This window comes from Tachyglossus aculeatus, chromosome 22, assembly GCF_015852505.1.
Source record: "Tachyglossus aculeatus isolate mTacAcu1 chromosome 22, mTacAcu1.pri, whole genome shotgun sequence".
NCBI classification, from domain to species: domain Eukaryota; kingdom Metazoa; phylum Chordata; class Mammalia; order Monotremata; family Tachyglossidae; genus Tachyglossus; species Tachyglossus aculeatus.
In genome coordinates this window covers 53398777-53418568 of record NC_052087.1, presented here as the reverse complement: position 1 = coordinate 53418568, position 19792 = coordinate 53398777, and the positions used below count along the sequence as shown (strand labels likewise).

Below are 19792 nucleotides of genomic sequence, written 5' to 3'. Positions count from 1 at the left end.
GACTTGCCCAAAGTCACACAGCTGACAAGTGGCAGAGGCAAAATTAGAATCCACATCCTCCACCCCCCCCAAGCCCAGACTATCAAGCTTTTAAAGGGTAAATCCCGGGGTAAATAAATGGGGCTTGGAGTCAGGTACTGAATCCCTACTTTACTGGTGAGGAAAGTGCTTACTACATGCCAGGCACTGTACTAAGCGCTGGGGTAGAGGCAAGCTAATTAGATTAGACACAGTCCATGTCTCACATGGGGCTCACAGTCTTAATCCCCATTTTCCCTTAATCATGCTACGGGAAGCAGCATGGCTCAGTGGAAAGAACCAGAGCTTCGGAGTCAGAGGTCATGGGTTCAAATCCCGACTCTTCTGTCAGCTGTGTGACTTTGGGCAAGTCACTTCACTTCTCTGTGCCTCAGTTACCTCATCAGTAAAATGGGGAGAAAGACTGTGAGCCTCCCGTGGGACAACCTGATCACTTTGTAACCTCCCCAGTGCTAAGAACGGTGCTTTGCACATAGTAAGCGCTTAATAAATGCCATTATTATTATTATTATTATTTATTATTTTCCAGATGAGGTCACTGAGGCCCAGAGAAGTGAAGTGACTTGCCCAAAGTCACACAGCTGATAAGTGGTGGAGCTGGGATTAGGACCCATGACTTCTGACTCCCAAGCCCGGGCTCTTTCCACTGAGCCACGCTGCTTCTCATCTATTTCACAGCCTTCTTGACTGCAAGCTCATCCTCTGGACTATAAACTTGTTGCGGGCAAGGAAAGTGTCTGCTATACTGTTCTACTGTCCTCTCCCAAGCGTGTAATACAGTGCTCTGCACACAGTAAGCGCTCAATAAATACCACTGACTGACCGACGATCCCTTTCCCACATCCTCCCCCACTGGCCTGGAACTTGCTCCATGTATGCCAGGAATACCCCTCTCCCCCACCTTCAAAACCTGATTGGGGTCACACCTCCTCCAAGAAGCCCGCCCTGATTAAGCCCTCCTTTCCCAGCTCCCTCTCCCTTCTGTGTCGTCTTTCGCACCTGGGATCCGTGACCTTTGGCCATTTGCTATTCGCCCAACCCCCGAGCCTTACAGCACTTATATACATACTCAAATTCATTTATTTAGAATTAAAGTGAGCTCACTGCGGGGAGAGAACACGTCTGGTCTGCCGACTCTGTTCTGTATGTCCTCTCCCACGCGTTCACTACAGTGCTCTGTACAGTGTTACCTGTATATATGTATATACCCGTATATATGTATATGTTTGTACATATTCATTACTCTATTTATTTATTTATTTTGCTTGTACATATCTATTCTATTTATTTTATTTTGTTAATATGTTTGATTTTGTTCTCTGTCTCCCCCTTCTAGACTGTGAGCCCACTGTTGGGTAGGGACTGTCTCTGTATGTTGCCAACTTGTACTTCCCACGCGCTTAGTACAGTGCTCTGCACACAGTAAGTGCTCAATAAATACGACTGATTGATTGCTCTGTATGCGCTCAATAAGCACCACTGATGATGAAGACAATGACCCATTCCCTGTTCAAAGGACTTTATGCTCTCCCCGGCGCTTAGACCAGTGCTCTGCCACAGCACAAGAAATATCACTAATGGAATCAATTAATGGTATTTATTGAGCGCTAACTGTGTGCTAAGCAATCAGGAATCACTGACTGGGGTAGACAGGCCCCAAAATATTCACCCTGAGGGGAATCGGAATAACTGAGGGTGCAGCTGGAAACACAAACACACACAAACACACACTCACTCAATCGTATTTATTGAGCGCTGTGTGCAGAGCACTGTACTAAGCACTTACAGGAGCGCAATAAACAGACACATTCCCTGCCCACGATGAGCTGACAGTCTACATACACACACACACACACACACGCATGCACGCTGAGGAAGGGTAGAGCAGCGTGGCTTAGTGTTAAGAGCCTGGGCTTGGGAGTCAGAGGCCATGGGTTCTAATCCGGCCTCCACCACGTGTCTGCTGTGTGACCTTGGGCAAGTCACTTCATCATCATCATCAATCGCATTTATTGAGCGCTTACTGTGTGCAGAGCACTGTACTAACCGCTTGGGAAGTACAAGTTGGCAACATATAGAGACAGTCCCTACCCAACAGCGGGCTCACAGTCTAAAAGGGAGAGACGGAGAACGAAACCAAACATATTAACAAAATAAAATAAATAGAATAGACCGGCTCATCATCGGCTTTAAGGCATGCAATCAGCCTGTCCCCTTCTACTCTCACTGATTCACTACTTCAATCCAACTGGAACTCTTCTCTAACACCAATATACTCTTTGTACCTCCATCAAGTCTGTCTTGCCATCAGGCCTTTGCCCACCTCCTCTCTCTGGCCTGGAATTCCCTCTCATTCATTCATTCATTCATTCATGATGATAATAATAATAATAATAATGATGGCATTTGTTAAGCGCTTACCATGTGCTAAGCACTGTTTCAAGCACTGGGGTAGATCCAAGTTAATCAGGTTGTCCCACGTGGGGCTCACAGCCGTAATCCCCATTTTACAGATGAAGTAACTGAGGCCCAGTGAAATGAAGTGACTTGCCCAAGGTCACATAGCTGACAAGCGGAGGAGCCGGCATTAGAACCCACAACCTCTGACTCCCAAGCCCGGGCTCTTTCCACTAAGCCACGCTGCTTCATTCATTCAATTATATTTTATTCAACTGTATTATTGTATCACACTGAGAAGCAGCATGGCTCAGTGGAAAGTGCACGGGCTTTGGAGTCAGAGGTCATGGGTTCCAATCCCACCTCCGCCAATTGTCAGCTGGGTGACTTTGGGCAAGTCACTTCACTTCTCTGGGTCTCAGTGACCTCATCTGGAAAATGGGGATGAAGCCTGCGAGCCCCACTTGGGACAACAGGATGACCTGGTAACCCCCCCAGTGCTTAGAACAGTGCTTGGCATTTTAGACTGTGAGCCCACTGTTGGGTAGGGACTGTCTCTATGTGATGCCAATTTGTACTTCCCAAGCGCTTAGTACAGTGCTCTGCACATAGTAAGCGCTCAATAAATACGATTGATTGATTGATTGATTGATAGTAAGCGCTTAACAAATGCCATCATTATTATTATTATTACTAGTCTTACCATGTCCCGATCTCGTCTATGTCACCTCCGACCTCTCGCCCACGTCCTGCCTCTGGCCTGGAATGCCCTCCCAGGCCAGACGTCCCCCCACTCTCTCCACCTGAAAGCCTTACTAAGGTCACGCCTCCTCCGAGCAGCCTTCCTAGATGAAGCCGTCCTGCCACTGGCCCCCTCTCTCTTCCGCGTCTATGCACCTCCACCTGTGACCTCTGGACATTTGATTTTCGCCCCGCCCTCGACACCACAGCACTTGCACCGTCTCTTTAAATTGTGTAAATTGTTTATTCATCATCATCACCATCATCAATCGTATTTATTGAGCGCTTACTGTGTGCAGAGCACTGTACTAAGTGCTTGGGAAGTACAAATTGGCAACATATAGAGACAGTCCCTACCCAACAGTGGGCTCACAGTCTAAAAGGGGGAGATTATTAATGTGTGTCTCCCCCACGAGACTGTAAACTCACTGTACGCAGGAAACCCGTCTGCTAATTCTGTGGCACTGTACACTCCCAGGTGCTTAGTACAGAGTAAGCCCTCAATAATATTAGTAATAATAATAATAATGGCATTTGTTAAGCGCTTACTATGTGCAAGGCACTGCTCTAAGCGCTGGGGAGGTTACAAGGTGATCAGGTTGTCCACGGTGGGGGGCTCACAGTTTTCATCCCCATTTTACAGATGAGGTCACAGGCCCAGAGAAGTGAAGTGACTTGCCCAAAGTCACACAGCTGACAGTTGGCGGAGGCGGGATTTGAACCCATGACCTCTGACTCCAAAGCCTGGGCTCTTTCCACTGAGCCACGCTGCTTCCCTAGGTGTGCAACAGGTTAATTATGCAATAATAATAATTATTCATTCATTCATTCAATCTATTGAGGGCTTACTCTGTGCAGAGCACTGGACTAAGCGCTTGGGAAGTCCAAGTTGGCAACATATAGAGATGACCCCTACCCAACAACGGGCTCACAGTCTAGAAGGGGGAGACAGAGAACAAAACATATTAACAAAATAAAATAAATAGAATAAATATGCACAAATAAAATAAAGAATAATAAATATGTACGGACATATATACATAATAATAATAATGATGGCATTTGTTAAGCGCTTACTATGTGCAGAGCACTGTTCTAAGCGCTTGGGGGGGATACAAGGTGATCAAGTTGTCCCACGTGGGGCTCACAGTCTTAATCCCCATTTTACAGATGAGGGAACTGAGGCCCAGAAGTTAAGTGACTTGCCCAAGGTCACACAGCAGACATGTGGTGGAGTCGGCATTCGAACCCATGACCTCTGACTCCAAAGCCCGGGCTCTTTCCACTGAGCCACGACAGGTGCTGTGGAGAGGGGAAGGAGATAGGGCGGGGAGGAGGGGGAGGAGGGGGAGAGGAAGGAGGGGGCTCAGCCTGGGAGGGCCTCCTGGAGGAGGGGAGCTCTCAGTAGGGCTTTGAAAGGAGCAAATTATGACATTTGTTAAGCGATTACTACGTGCCATGGAACTGGACTAAGCGCTGGGGTGGATACAAGCCAATCGGGATGGACACAGTCCCTGGCCCACCTGGGGTTGAATACGATTGAGTGAATGGGGTTCCCAGTCTCAATGCCCATTTTCCAGATGAGGGAACTGAGGCCCAGAGAAGTGACTTGCCTAAGGTCACGCAGCAGACAAGTGGAAGAGCCGGTATTAGAACCCATGACCTTCTGACTCCCAGGCTTTAGCCACCAGGCTTCCATAAATACGCTCGATTGATCGACGGAAGACCCAAACCTGGGCAGCACAGCCTAGATCCCAGACCCCAGGCGTGGGAGTCCGAAGACCTGGGTTCTAATCCCGGCTCCTCTGCTTGTCTGCTGTTTGACCTTGACCGAGTCGCTGACCGTCTCTGAGCCACAGTGACCTCACCTGTAAATGGGGATTATTAATAATAATAATAACGATGGTAATTTGTTAAGCGCTTACTATGTGCCAAGCACTGTTCTAAGCGCTGGGGGAGATGCAAGATCATCAGGTTGTCCCATGTCTCATAGTCTTCACCCCCATTTTCCAGATGAGGGAACTGAGGCCCAGAGAAGTGAAGTGACTTGCCCAAGGTCACACAGCAGATAAGTAGCAGAGCCGGGATTGGAACCCACGACCTCTGACTCCCGAGCCCAGGCTCTTTCCACTGAGCCACGCTGCTTCTCTAAGTGCAATAGGTTGGGCGCAGTCCCCATCCCAGGTGGGGCTCACAGTCTGAACCCCATTTTACAGATGGGGTAACTGAGGCACAGACACGTGAAGTGACTTTGACCCAAGGTCACACAGCGACCCAGGGGCTCACCTTGACTGTGAGCCCCACTTGGGACTGGATTATAACTACCCCAGCGCTTTGTACATAGTAAGTGCTTTAATCAATCGTATTTACTGAGCGCTTACTGTGTGCAGAGCACTGTACTAAGCGCTTGGGAAGTACAAGTTGGCAACATATAGTAAGTGCTTTAATGCCATAGCAATGATTATTTGAGCTCCATGTGGGACCGGATTATCTCGTAACTACCCCAGCGCTTAGTACATAGTAACCATTATTACTATATTACACAATTACATAATAATTATCGTTATTATTACTACCTTTGTCAGTCTTCACCCACACAATCCCCACTGCCTGTCCGCCACGTCAGAGCGTTAGAGACGCCCTTCTCTTCCAGAGTCCGGCCCGCTAGGGTCAGTCGTTTAGGGTGTTCGCCCCTTGCCCCCGACCTTTAACCCTGAGCCTGTTCTCATTCATTCATTCAATCGCATTTATTGAGCGCTGTGGGCAGAGCACTGTACTAAGCGCTTGGAAAGTCCAATTCAGCAACAGATAGAGACAATCCCTCCCCAACAACGGGCTCACAGTCTAGAAGGGGGAGATGGACAACAAAACAAAAACAGTGACCCCCGCCCCCACAACGGGACCCTCCTGGAGACCCCAACCTGGTTCCCCGTGCGGAGCACTGCACAAGGCGCTGGGTAAACGTGAACCCTGCCTCTGCGAGGATCTTGAGAAGCCGCGTGGCTCAGTGGAAAGAGCCCGGGCTCGGGAGTCAGAGGTCATGGGTTCTAATCCCAGCTCCACCACTTGTCTGCTGTGTGACTTTGGGCCAGTCACTTCACTTCTCTGGGCCTCAGTTCCCTCATCTGGAAAATGGGGGTGAAGACTGTGAGCCCCACGTGGGACAACCTGATTACCTTGTATCCCTCCCACCCAGCGCTTAGAACATAGTAAGCACTTAACAAATACCATTATTATTATTATTATTATTATCTGACAATCTCCCAGGTGCAGAGCCCACTGTGCTACCCGCTAGGGAGAGTACGGGAGTTAGAAGGCATGATCCTTAACCTCCATCACAGTCCAGTGCTTAGAACAGTGTTTGGCACATTGTAAGTGCTTAACGAATACCATCATCATCATCATCATCTGAGTGCCGACCACTGTGCGAGACGCTTGGGAGAGTTCAAAAGAGGTAGAAAACACAATCCCTCATCACGAGGTGATTACAGTCTATGGAGTGCAAAGCACTGCGCTAAGCACTCGAGCTCACTGTGGGCAGGGAATGTGCCTGTTTGCTGTTGCACTATATTCATTCATTCAGTCATATTTATTAAGCGCTACTGTGTGCAGAGCACTCTACCCACTTCTAGACTGGGAGCCCGTTGTTGGATAGTGACCGCCTCTATCTGTTGCTGAATTGGGCTTTCCCAGCGCTTGGTCCAGTGCTCTGCGCACAGTAAGCGCTCAATAAGTACGCTGAATGAATGAATGAATACTGAGCACTTGGGAAAGTACAATACAGCAATAAAGAGACCATCTCTTTTCCCAAGGGCTTAGTAGAGTGCTTTGCACAAAGTGCTCAATAAATATGACTGACAGAGTATAAAAGGGTTAGAAGACACAATTCCTCTTCCCAAGCGCTTAGCAGAGTGCTTTGCACAAAGTGCTCAATAAATATGACTGACCGAGAGCATAACAGGGGTAGAGGACACAATCTCTTTTCCCAAGCGCCTAGCAGAGTGCTTTGCACGAAGTAAGTGCTCAATAAATATGACTGACCAAGAGCATAATAGGGTTAAAAGACAATTCCATTTCCCAAGCGTTTAGTAAAGTGCTTTGCACAAAGTAAGTGCTCAATAAATATGACTGACAGAGCTTTCCTGCCTTAACTCTGCCCTCTCCTCTGCCAGACAAAACTATTTCACCTCCCTTATTGACACCCATGCCCATCATCCCTGTCAGCTCTTCCGTACATTTAACTCCCTTCTCAGGCCCCCGGTTCCTCCCCCTCCTCCTTCCCTCACCCCCAACGATCTGGCCTCCTACTTCATTAACAAAATTAAATCCATCAGGTCCGACCTCCCCAAAGTCTCTTCCCCCCTTTCTCCAACCCCCCGGCTCTCAACACTCTCTGCTACTCTCCCATCCTTCCCAGTGGTATCCTCAGAGGAACTCTCCTCCCTCCTCTCAAGTGCTACTCCGGCCACCTGTGCATCTGATCCCATTCCCTCTCATCTTATGAGATCTCTCGCTCCGTCCCTCCTCCCCTCCTTAACTTCCATCTTCAACTGCTCACTCTCCACAGGTTCCTTCCCCTCTGCCTTCAAACATGCCCACGTCTCCCCCATCCTCAAAAAACCCTCTCTTGACCCTACCTCCCCTTCTTGTTATCACCCTATCTCCCTCCTACCATTCCTTTCCAAACTCCTTGAACGAGTCGTCTACACGCGCTGCCTCGAATGCCTCAACGCCAACTCTCACCTCGACCCCCTCCAATCTGGCTTCCATCCCCTACATTCCACGGAAACTGCCCTCTCAAAGGTCACCAATGACCTCCTGCTTGCCAAATCCAACGGCTCTTACTCTATCCTAATCCTCCTCGACCTCTCAGCTGCCTTCGGCACTGTGGACCACCCCCTTCTCCTCAACACGCTATCCGACCTTGGCTTCACAGACTCCGTCCTCTCCCGGTTCTCCTCTTAACTCTCCGGCCGTTCATTCTCAGTCTCTTTTGCGGGCTCCTCCTCCTCCTCCCAGCCCCTTACCGTAGGGGTTCCTCAAGGGTCAGTTCTTGGTCCCCTTCTGTTCTCGATCTACACGCACTCCCTCGGTGAACTCATTCGCTCCCACGGCTTCCACTATCATCTCTACGCTGATGACACCCAGATCTACATCTCTGCCCCTGCTCTCTCCCTCCCTCCCTTCAGGCTTATGTCTCCTCCTGCCTTCAAGACATCTCCATCTGGATGTCTGCCCGCCATCTAAAACTCAATACGTCCAAGACTGAACTCCTTTTCTTCCCTCCCAAACCCTGCCCTCTCCCTGACTTTCCCGTCACTGTAGACGGCACTACCATCCTTCCCATCTCACAAGCCCACGACCTTAGTGTCATCCTCGACTCCGCTCTCTCGTTCACCCCGCACATCCGATCCGTCACCAAAAACTGCCGGTCTCACCTCCGCAACATCGCCAAGATCCGCCCTTTCCTCTCCATCCAAACCGCTACCCTACTGGTTCAATCTCTCATCCTATCCCGACTGGATGACTGCGCCGGCCTCCTCTCCGATCTCCCATCCTCGTGTCTCTCCCCACTTCAATCTATACTTCACGCCGCTGCCCGGATCGCCTTGTGCAGAAACGCTCTGGGCCTGTTACTCCCCTCCTCAAAAATCTCCAGTGGCTACCAATCAATCTGCGCATCAGGCAGAAACGCCTCACCCTGGGCTTCAAGGCTGTCCATCCATCCCCTCGCCCCCTCCTACCTCCCGTCCCTTCTGTCCTTCTCCAGCCCAGCCCGCACCCTCCACTCCTCTGCCCCCGCTCACCTCCTCACCGGGCCTAGTTCTCGCCCGTCCCACCGTCGACCCCCGGCCCACGTCCTCCCCCGGGCCCGGAATGCCCCCAATCCCTCCGCCCATCCGCCAAGCTCGCTCTCTTCCTCCCTTCAAGGCTCTGCTGAGAGCTCACCTCCTCCAGGAGGCCTTCCCACACAGATCCCCCTCCTTCCTCTCCCCCTCCCCATCCCCCCTGCCCTACCTCCTTCCCCTCCCCACAGCACCTGTATGTATGTTTGGACAGATTTATTACTCTATTTATTTTACTTGTACGTATTTACTATTCTATTTATTTTATTTTGTTAACATGTTTTGTTTTGTTGTCTGTCTCCCCCTTCTAGACTGTGAGCCCGCTGTTGGGTAGGGACCATCTGTAGATGTTGCCAACTTGTACTTCCCAAGCGCTTAGTACAGTGCTCTGCACACAGTAAGTGCTCAATAAATACAACTGAATGAATGAATAGAAGACACAATCGCTGCCCTCAAGGAGTTTAGTCTTTTGTGTACAAAGCACTGTACTAACCACTTGAGAGTGTCCAAGAATCGGGCAGACACAAACCTTGCCCTTTAGGAGCTTCCAATCTATCGTGTGAAGGGGACTATACTGAGCGCTGGGAAAGGACTCTAGAATTAGCAGAGATGATCCCTGCCCAAGAGGAGCTTCCAATCTACTGTACTGAACACTTGGGCTAGCATTAGTAACCTCCTGTATCACCCCGCCCCCGACCCCGAGACTGTAAGCTCCGCTAACTCTGTTTTTGTGTGTTCTTGTCGAATTGTACTTTCCAGGCGCTTAGTACAGTGCTCCGCACACAGTCAGCGCTCATGTGGCTTAGTAGGGAAGCAGCATGGCTTAGTGGAAAGAGCCCGGGCTTGGGAGTTGGAGGCCATGGGTTCTAATCCCACCTCTGCCATTTGTCTGCTGTGTGACCTTGGGCAAGTCACTTCACTTCTCTGTGCCTCAGTTCCCTCATCTGGAAAATGGGGGTGAAGACTCTGAGTCCCACACAGGACAACCTGATGACCTTATATCTACCCCAGCGTTTAGTAAAGTGCTCTGCACATAGTAAGCGCTCAATAAATACGATTGATTGATGATATACCATCATGATTATTATTAGTAGTAGTAGTACAGTGCCTGGCACATAGTAAGCGCTTAACAAATACCCTCGTGATTATTATCATTATTAGAGCAATGCCTGGCATATAGTAAGCATTTAACAAATACCCTCATGATTATTATCATTATTAGAGCAATGCCAGGAATACAGCGAGTGCTTAATACCATCATCATTATTAACATTACTAGAGCACTGCCTGGCACATAGTAAGAGCTTAACAAGTACCATCATGATTATTATTAGTAGTAGCAGTAGTACAGTGCCTGGCACATAGTGAGCGCTTAACACCCTCATCATTATTATCATTACTGCAGCAATGCCTGGTACATAGTGAGCGCTTAACAAATACCATCACAATGATTATTATTCTTATTATCATTATTAGTCCAGTGCCTGGCACATAGTGAGCGCTTAACAAATACCATCATCATTGTTATTATTATCACTATTAAAGCAGTGCCTGGCACACAGTAAGCACTTAAATACCCTCATGATTATTATTATTACTACTATTATTATTATTAGAGCAGCGCCTGGCCCATACTGCGCGCTTAAAAAATACCCTTGTGATTATTCTTCTTCTTCTTCTTATTATTAGTCCAGTGCCTGGCACATGGTGAGCACTTAACAAATATCATCATGATTATTATTCTTATTATCCTTACTAGAGCAGTGCTTGGCCCACAGTGAGCACTATACAAATATCCTCATGATTACTAACATTATTAGAGCAGCACCTGGCCCATAGTGAGTGCTTAACAAATACTCTCATGATTATTATTATTATTAGAGCAGTAACAAATACCCTCATGATTATTATTATTATCACTATTATTATTATTAGAGCAGCGCCTGGCCCATAGTGAGTGCTTAACAAATACCCTCATGACTATTATTCTTCTTCTTATCATTATTAGAGTAGAGCCTGGATCACAGTGAGCGCTTAACAAATAACCTCATGACTATTACTACTATTAGAGCAGCGCCTGGCCCATAGTGAGCACTTAACAAATAACCTCATCATTATCATTACCATTACTTATTATTAGAGCAGCGCCTGGCCCATAGTGAGCGCTTAACAAATACCCTCATCATTATTACTATTATTACCATTAGAGCAGTGCCTGGCCCATAGTGAGAGCTTAACAAATACCCTCATGATTACTATTATTCTTCTTATTATCATTATTAGAGCAGAACCTGGCCCATGGTGAGCGCTTAAAAAATACCCCCATGATGATGATGATTATTATTATTAGAGCAGCACCTGGCCCATGGTGAGTGCTTAACAAATACCCTCAGGATTATTTTCATTACTCCTAGTGAGCGCTTAACAAATACCCTCATGATGATGATTATTATTATTACTATTACCATTATAAGAGCAGCACCTGGCCCATAGTGAGCGCTTAAATACCCTCATCATTATTACCAGTATTACTATTATCATTATCAGAGCAACTCCTGGTCCATAGTGAGCGCTTAACAAATACCCTCATCATTATTGTTATCACTACTCTTCTTATTATTATTATTAGAGCAACTCCTGGCCCATTGTGAGCGCTTAAATATGCTCATGATTATTATTAGAGCAGCGCCTGGCCCACAGTGAGCGCTTAACAGATACCCTCTTGATTATCATTAGAGTAGCGCCTGGCCCATAGTGAGCGCCTAACAAATACCCTCATGACTATTATTATTACTGCTATTATTATTATTATCATTATTAGAGCAGCGCCTGGCCCACAGTGAGAGCTTAACCAATACCCTCATGATACTTATTATAACTATTATTATTATACCCTCATGACTATATTACTACTATTATCATTATTACCCTTATTAGAGCAGCACTTGGCCCATAGTGAGGGCTTAACAAATACCCTCATGGTGATGATTATTATTACTATTATTATAATTCCCTCATGACTATTATTACTACTATTATCATTATTAGAGCAGCACCTGGTCCAAAGTGAGCGCTTAACAAATACCCTCATGATGGTGACTATTATTACTATTATTATTATAATGCCCTCATGATTATTATTACTACTATTATTATTACCCATATTAGAGCAGCACGTGGCCCATTGTGAGAGCTTAACAAATGCCCTCATGATGATGATTATTATTACCATTATTATTATTATACCCTCATGGCTGTTATTATTACTACTATTATCCTTATTACAGTAGCGCCTGAACCACAGTGAGAGCTTAACAAATACCCTCATGGTGATGATTATTATTACTGTTATCATTATTAGAGCAGCGCCTGGCCCACAGTGAGAGCTTAACAAATACCCTCATGATTATGATTATTACTATCAATGTTATTATATCCTTTTGACTATTATTATTAGTACTATTATCATTATTATCCTTATTAGAGCAGCTCCTGGCCCAAAGCGAGAGCTTAACAAATGCCCTCATGATGATGATTATTATTACTATTATCATTATTATTATACCCTCATAATGATGATTATTACTACTATCATTATTAGAGCAGTACCTGGCCCACAGTGAGTGCTTAACAAATACCCTCATGATGATGATGATGATGATTATTATTATTATACACTCATGATGATTATTATTACTATTATCCTTATTAGAGCAGCGTCTGGCCCACAGTGAGCTCTTAACAAATACCCTCATGATGATGACTATTATTATTATTATAATGCCCTCATGACTATTATTACTATTATCATCCATTATTATTATTATTACTATTATCATTATCCTTATTGGAGCAGCGCCTGGCCCACAGTGGGCGCTCAACAAATACCCTCATGATGATGACTATTATTATTATTATGCCCTCATGACTACTATTACTACTATCATTATTATCATTATTAGAGCAGTGCCTGGCATGCAGTGAGTGCTTAACAAATACACTCATGATGATGACTATTATTACTATTACTATAATGCCTTCATGACTATTATTATTACTACTGTTACCATTATGATCCTTACTAGAACGGCGCCTGGCCCACAGTGGGCACTTAACAAATACCCTCATGATGACGACTATTATTACTATTAATACCATAATGCCCTCAAAACTATTATTATTACTACCATTATCCTTATGATCCTTACTAGAATGGCGCCTGGCCCACAGTGAGTGCTTAACAAATACCCTCATGATGAAGACTATTATTACTATTATCATAATGCCCTCAAAACTATTATTATTACTACCATTATCATTTTGATCCCTATTAGAACAGCGCCCGGCCCACAGTGAGCGCTTAACAAATACCCTCATGATGATGACTATTATTACTACTATTATTAGAAAGCCCTCGTGACTATTATCATTATTAGTACTATTATCATTATTAGAACAGCGCCTGGCCCACAGTGACCGCTTACCAAATACCCTCATGATGATGACTATTATTACTATTAATATTATAATGCCCTCAAAACTATTATTATTACTACCATTATCATTATGATCCTTACTAGAACAGTGCCTGGCCCACAGTGAGCGCTTAACAAATACCCTCATAATGACGACTATTATTACTATTAATATCATAATGCCCTCAAAACCATTATTATTATTATTACCATTACCATTATGATCCTTTTAGAATGGCGCCTGGCCCACAGTGAGCGCTTAACAAACACCCTCATGATGACGACTATTACTACTATTAATATCATAATGCCCTCAAAACTACCATTATTACTACCATTATCATTATGATCCTTACTAGAACGGCGCCTGGCCCACAGTGAGCGCTTAACAAACACCCTCATGATGACAACTATTATTACTATTAATATCATAATGCCCCCAAAACTATTATTACTACTACCATTATCATTATTATCCTTACTAGAACAGCGCCTGGCCCACAGTGAGCGCTTAACAAACACCCTCATGATGATGACTATTATTACTATTAATATCATAATGCCCTCAAAACTATTATTTTTACTACCATTATCACTATTATCCTTACTAGAACAGCACCTGGCCCACAGTGAGCGTTTAATGAATACCCTCAGCTGACGGCTATTATTACTATTATTATTACTACCATTATCATTACGATCCTTACTAGAACGGCGCCTGGCCCACGGTGAGCACTTAACAAATACCCTCATGATGACAACTATTATTACTATTAATATCATAATGCCCTCAGAACTATTATTATTACTACCATTATCATTATTATCCTTACTAGAACAGCGCCTGGCCCACAGTGAGCGCTTAGCAAATACCCTCTTGATGATGACTATTATTACTACTATTATCATAATGCCCTCATAACTATTATTATTGCTACCATTATCATTATGATCCTTACTAGAACAGCACCTGGCCCACAGTGGGCCCTTAACAAATACCCTCAAGATGATGACTATTATTACTATTAATATCACAATGCCCTCAAAACTATTATTATTATTACCATTATCATTATGATCCTTATTAGAAAAGCGCCTGGCCCACAGTGAGCACTTAACATATACCCTCATGATGATGACTATTATTACTATTATTATCATAATGCCCTCATAACTATTATTATTACTACCATTATCATTATGATCCTTATTAGAACAGCGCCTGGCCCACAGTGAGCACTTAACAAATACCCTCATGACGATGACTACTATTACTATTATAATGCCCTCTTGACTATTATTATTATTACTACTATTATCATTATTAGAACAGCGCCTGGCCCACAGTGAGTGCTTAACAAATACCCTCATGATAACGACTATTATTACTATTAATATCATAATGCCCTCATAACTATTATTATTACTACCATTATCATCATGATCCTTCTTAGAATAGTGCCTGGCCCACAGTGAGCGCTTAACAAATACCCTCATGATGACGACTATTATTACTATTAATATCATAATGCCCTCAAAACTATTATTATTACTACCATTATCATTATGATCCTTATTAGAACAGCGCCTGGCCCACAGTGAGCGTTTAACAAATACCCTCATGCTGACGACTATCATTACTATTATTATCATAACGCCCTCATAACTATTATTATCATCATCATCAATCGTATTTATTGAGTGCTTACTATGTGCAGAGCACTGTACTAAGCGACTACCATTACCATTATGATCCTTATTAGAACAGCGCCTGGTCCACAGTGGGCGCTTATCAAATACCCTCATGACGACGACTATCATCACTATTAATATCATAATGCCCTCAAAACTATTATTATTACTACCATTATCCTTATGATCCTTATTATAACGGCGCCTGGCCCACAGTGAGCACTTAACAAATACCCTCACGATGATGACTACTATTACCATTATTATTATAATGCCCTCGTCACTGTTATTATTATTACTACTATTATCATTATTAGAACAGCGCCTGGCCCACAGTGGGCGCTTATCAAATACCCTCATGACGACGACTATCATTACTATTAATATCATAATGCCCTCAAAACTATTATTATTACTACCATTATCATTATGATCCTTATTAGAACGGCGCCTGGCCCACAGTGAGCGCTTAACGAATACCGTCATGATGACGACTATTATTACTATTATTATTATAATGCCCTCGTCACTGTTATTATTATTACTACTATTATCATTATTAGAACAGCGCCTGGCCCACAGTGGGCGCTTAAATACCCTCATGCTGACGACTATCATTACTATTAATATCATAATGCCCTCAAAACTATTATAATTACTACCATTACCATTATGATCCTTACTAGAATGGCGCCTGGCCCACAGTGAGCGCTTACCAAATACCCTCATGATGTTGAGTGTTATTACTATTATTATTATAATGCCCTCGTGACTGTTATCTTCATTACTCCTATTATCGTTATTAGAACAGCGCCTGGCCCACAGTGAGTGCTTAACAAATACCCTCATGATGATGACTATTATTACTATTATTATTATAATGCCCTCGCGACTGCTATCATTACTCCTATTACCATTATTAGAACAGCGCCTGGCCCACAGTGAGCGCTTAACAGATACCCTCATGATGATGACTATTATTACTATTATTATTATAATGCCCTCGTGACTGTTATTATTATTACTATCATCATTACTAGAACAGCGCCTGGCCCACAGTGGGCGCTTAACAAATACCCTCACGATGACGACTATCATTACTATTAATATCATAATGCCCTCAAAACTATTATCATTACCACCATTATCATTAGGATCCTTACTAGAATGGCGCCTGGCCCACAGTGGGCGCTTATCAAATACCCTCATGACGACGACTATCATTACTATTAATATCATAATGCCCTCAAAACTATTATTATTACTACCATTATCCTTATGATCCTTATTAGAACGGCGCCTGGCCCACAGTGAGCGCTTAACGAATACCCTCATGATGACGACTATTATTACTATTATTATTATAATGCCCTCGTCACTGTTATTATTACTACTACTATTATCATTATTAGAACAGCGCCTGGCCCACAGTGGGCGCTTAAATACCCTCATGCTGACGACTATCATTACTATTAATATCATAATGCCCTCAAAACTATTATTATTACTACCATTACCATTATGATCCTTACTAGAACAGCGCCTGGCCCACAGTGAGCGCTTACCAAATACCCTCATGATGTTGAGTGTTATTACTATTATTATTATAATGCCCTCGTGACTGTTATCTTCATTACTCCTATTATCGTTATTAGAACAGCGCCTGGCCCACAGTGAGTGCTTAACAAATACCCTCATGATGATGACTATTATTACTATTATTATTATAATGCCCTCGCGACTGCTATCATTACTCCTATTACCATTATTAGAACAGCGCCTGGCCCACAGTGAGCGCTTAACAGATACCCTCATGATGATGACTATTATTACTATTATTATTATAATGCCCTCGTGACTGTTATTATTATTACTATCATCATTACTAGAACAGCGCCTGGCCCACAGTGGGCGCTTAACAAATACCCTCACGATGATGACTATCATTACTATTAATATCATAATGCCCTCAAAACTATTATCATCACCACCATTATCATTAGGATCCTTACTAGAACGGCGCCTGGCCCACAGTGGGCGCTTATCAAATACCCTCATGACGACGACTATCATTACTATTAATATCATAATGCCCTCAAAACTATTATTATTACTACCATTATCCTTATGATCCTTATTAGAACGGCGCCTGGCCCACAGTGAGCGCTTAACGAATACCCTCATGATGACGACTATTATTACTATTATTATCATAATGCCCTCGTCACTGTTATTATTACTACTACTATTATCATTATTAGAACAGCGCCTGGCCCACAGTGGGCGCTTATCAAATACCCTCATGACGACGACTATCATTACTATTAATATCATAATGCCCTCAAAACCATTATTATTACTACCATTACCATTATGATCCTTATTATAACGGCGCCTGGCCCACAGTGAGCGCTTAACGAATACCCTCACGATGACGACTATTATTACTATTATTATTATAATGCCCTCGTCACTGTTATTACTATTACTACTATTATCATTATTAGAACAGCGCCCGGCCCACAGTGAGCGCTTAACAAATACCCTCATGACGATGACTATTATTACGATTGTTATTATAATGCCCTCGTGACTGTTATTATTATTAGTATTATCATTATTAGAACAGCGCCTGGCCCACAGTGAGCGCTTAACAAATACCCTCATGATGATGACTTATTACTATTATCATAATGCCCTCGTAACTATCATTATTACTATCATTACGATCCTTACTAGAACAGCGCCTGGCCCACAGTGGGCGCTTATCAAATACCCTCATGACGACGACTGTCATTACTATTAATATCGTAATGCCCTCAAAACTATTATCATTACCACCATTATCATTAGGATCCTTACTAGAACGGCGCCTGGCCCACAGTGGGCGCTTAACAAATACCCTCATGATGATGAGGAGGGTGATGAAGAGGACGACGGGAGGAGGGACCCCCCCTCCCCCCTGCCCCCCCCCCCCCGTGACACACACAAAGGGCAGGGTGGGGGCGGGTCGTCCGCCATGTTGGCGGGTCCCGGCCCCGCGTCCCCGGCCGGCCCGGAGGCGCCTCTCCCGCTCCCCGGTCCCCGCACGTCCCGCCCCCCGCCCTCACCTCCGACCCCCGACCTCCGACCCCCGGCGTCCCGCCGCTTCTTCCTCCTCTTCCTCACAGACCGTCGTCGCCGCCTCCTCCTCCTCCTCCTTCTCCTCACGGGCGGCCGGCGGCGCGCGCTCCCCGACCCGGAAGCGCGCTGACGTCACTTCCGGTCTACCCCCCCCGACACCACTCGTTGTCGGCGCGAGGCGGAGCGATCCACGCGCCCGCGGCGGGGGGGGGGACCCGCCCCCACCTCAGCCCGTCCTCCCCCCCACAGCCCGCCCTGCCCGTCAAAAGATGGGGATTTTAGAGCCTCTGTGGTGGTGGCCGATTTTCATCTTTTCGAGGCCCAGGCGGGGAAGGGGGCTCGGAGGACGGTCCGCCCCTCCTCCGGCTGGGCGGGAAGGTAGCGCCCGAAACCCCCCCGCCAGCGGGTGGTAGGGGGAGGGCGCCCCTCCCTGGGGAGGATGGTACAGTCCGCCTCCGAACTCCTCCCCCTCCGCGCCCGGAAGATGGTACAGGCCCGCTCCTTCTGCGCATGTCCGTCCATCCCCCCCCCCCCCCCCCCACGAGCTGCGCATGTCCGTCCATCCCCCCCTCTGCCTCACGAGCCGTTGGGCTCATTCATTCATTCAGTCGTATTTATTATTAATAATAATAATAATAATGGCGTTTATTAAGCGCTTACTATGTGCCAAGCACTGTTCTAAGCGCTGGGGAGGTGACAAGGTGATCAGGTTGTCCCCCGGGGGGCTCACAGTCTTCATCCCCATTTTCCAGATGAGGGAACTGAGGCCCAGAGAAGTGAAGTGACCTGCCCAAAGTCACCCAGCTGACAGTTGGCGGGAGTCGGGATTTGAACCCATGACCTCTGACTCCAAAGCCTGGGGTCTTTGCCACTGAGCCACGCTGCTTATTGAATTCATTCAGTCGTATTTATTGAGCGCTTACTGTGTGCAGAGCACTGGACTAAGCGCTTGGGAAGTCCAAGTTGGCAACATCTAGAGACGGCCCCTACCCAACAGCGGGCTCACAGTCTAGAAGGGGGAGACGGACAACGAAACAAAACGGATTAACAAAATAAAAAATAGAATAGTTAATCTGTCCAAGTAAAATAGAGTAATCAATCTGTACAAACATATTCATTCATTCAGTCGTATTTATTAAGCGCTTACTGTGTGCAGAGCACTGGACTAAGCGCTTGGGAAGTCCAAGTTGGCAACATCTAGAGACGGTCCCTACCCAACAGCGGGTCAAAATCTAGAAGGGGGAGACAGACAAAGAAACAAAACGTATTAACAAAATAAAATAAATAGAATAGTTAATCTGTCCAAATAAAATAGAGTAATCAATCTGTACAAACATATTCATTCAGTCGTATTTATTAAGCGCTTACTGTGTGCAGAGCACTGTACCAAGCGCTTGGGAAGTACAAGTTGGCAACATATGGCAAAAACATATTAACAAAATAAAATAAATAGAATAAATATGTACAAATAAAATAGAG

The 19792-nt window shown here is 45.1% G+C and overlaps 1 protein-coding gene across 1 annotated transcript in view; it reads right to left on the bottom strand.

Moving 5' to 3' along the window:
• PHRF1 (PHD and ring finger domains 1) overlaps positions 1–18419 on the bottom strand; it is a 51205-nt gene extending 32786 nt beyond the window's left edge. The window contains exon 1 of the mRNA XM_038765377.1: positions 18301–18419. The gene's annotated coding sequence lies outside the window, so the exon portion shown is untranslated. The remainder of the gene's footprint in view (positions 1–18300) is intronic.
• Positions 18420–19792: the final 1373 nt, after the last annotated feature.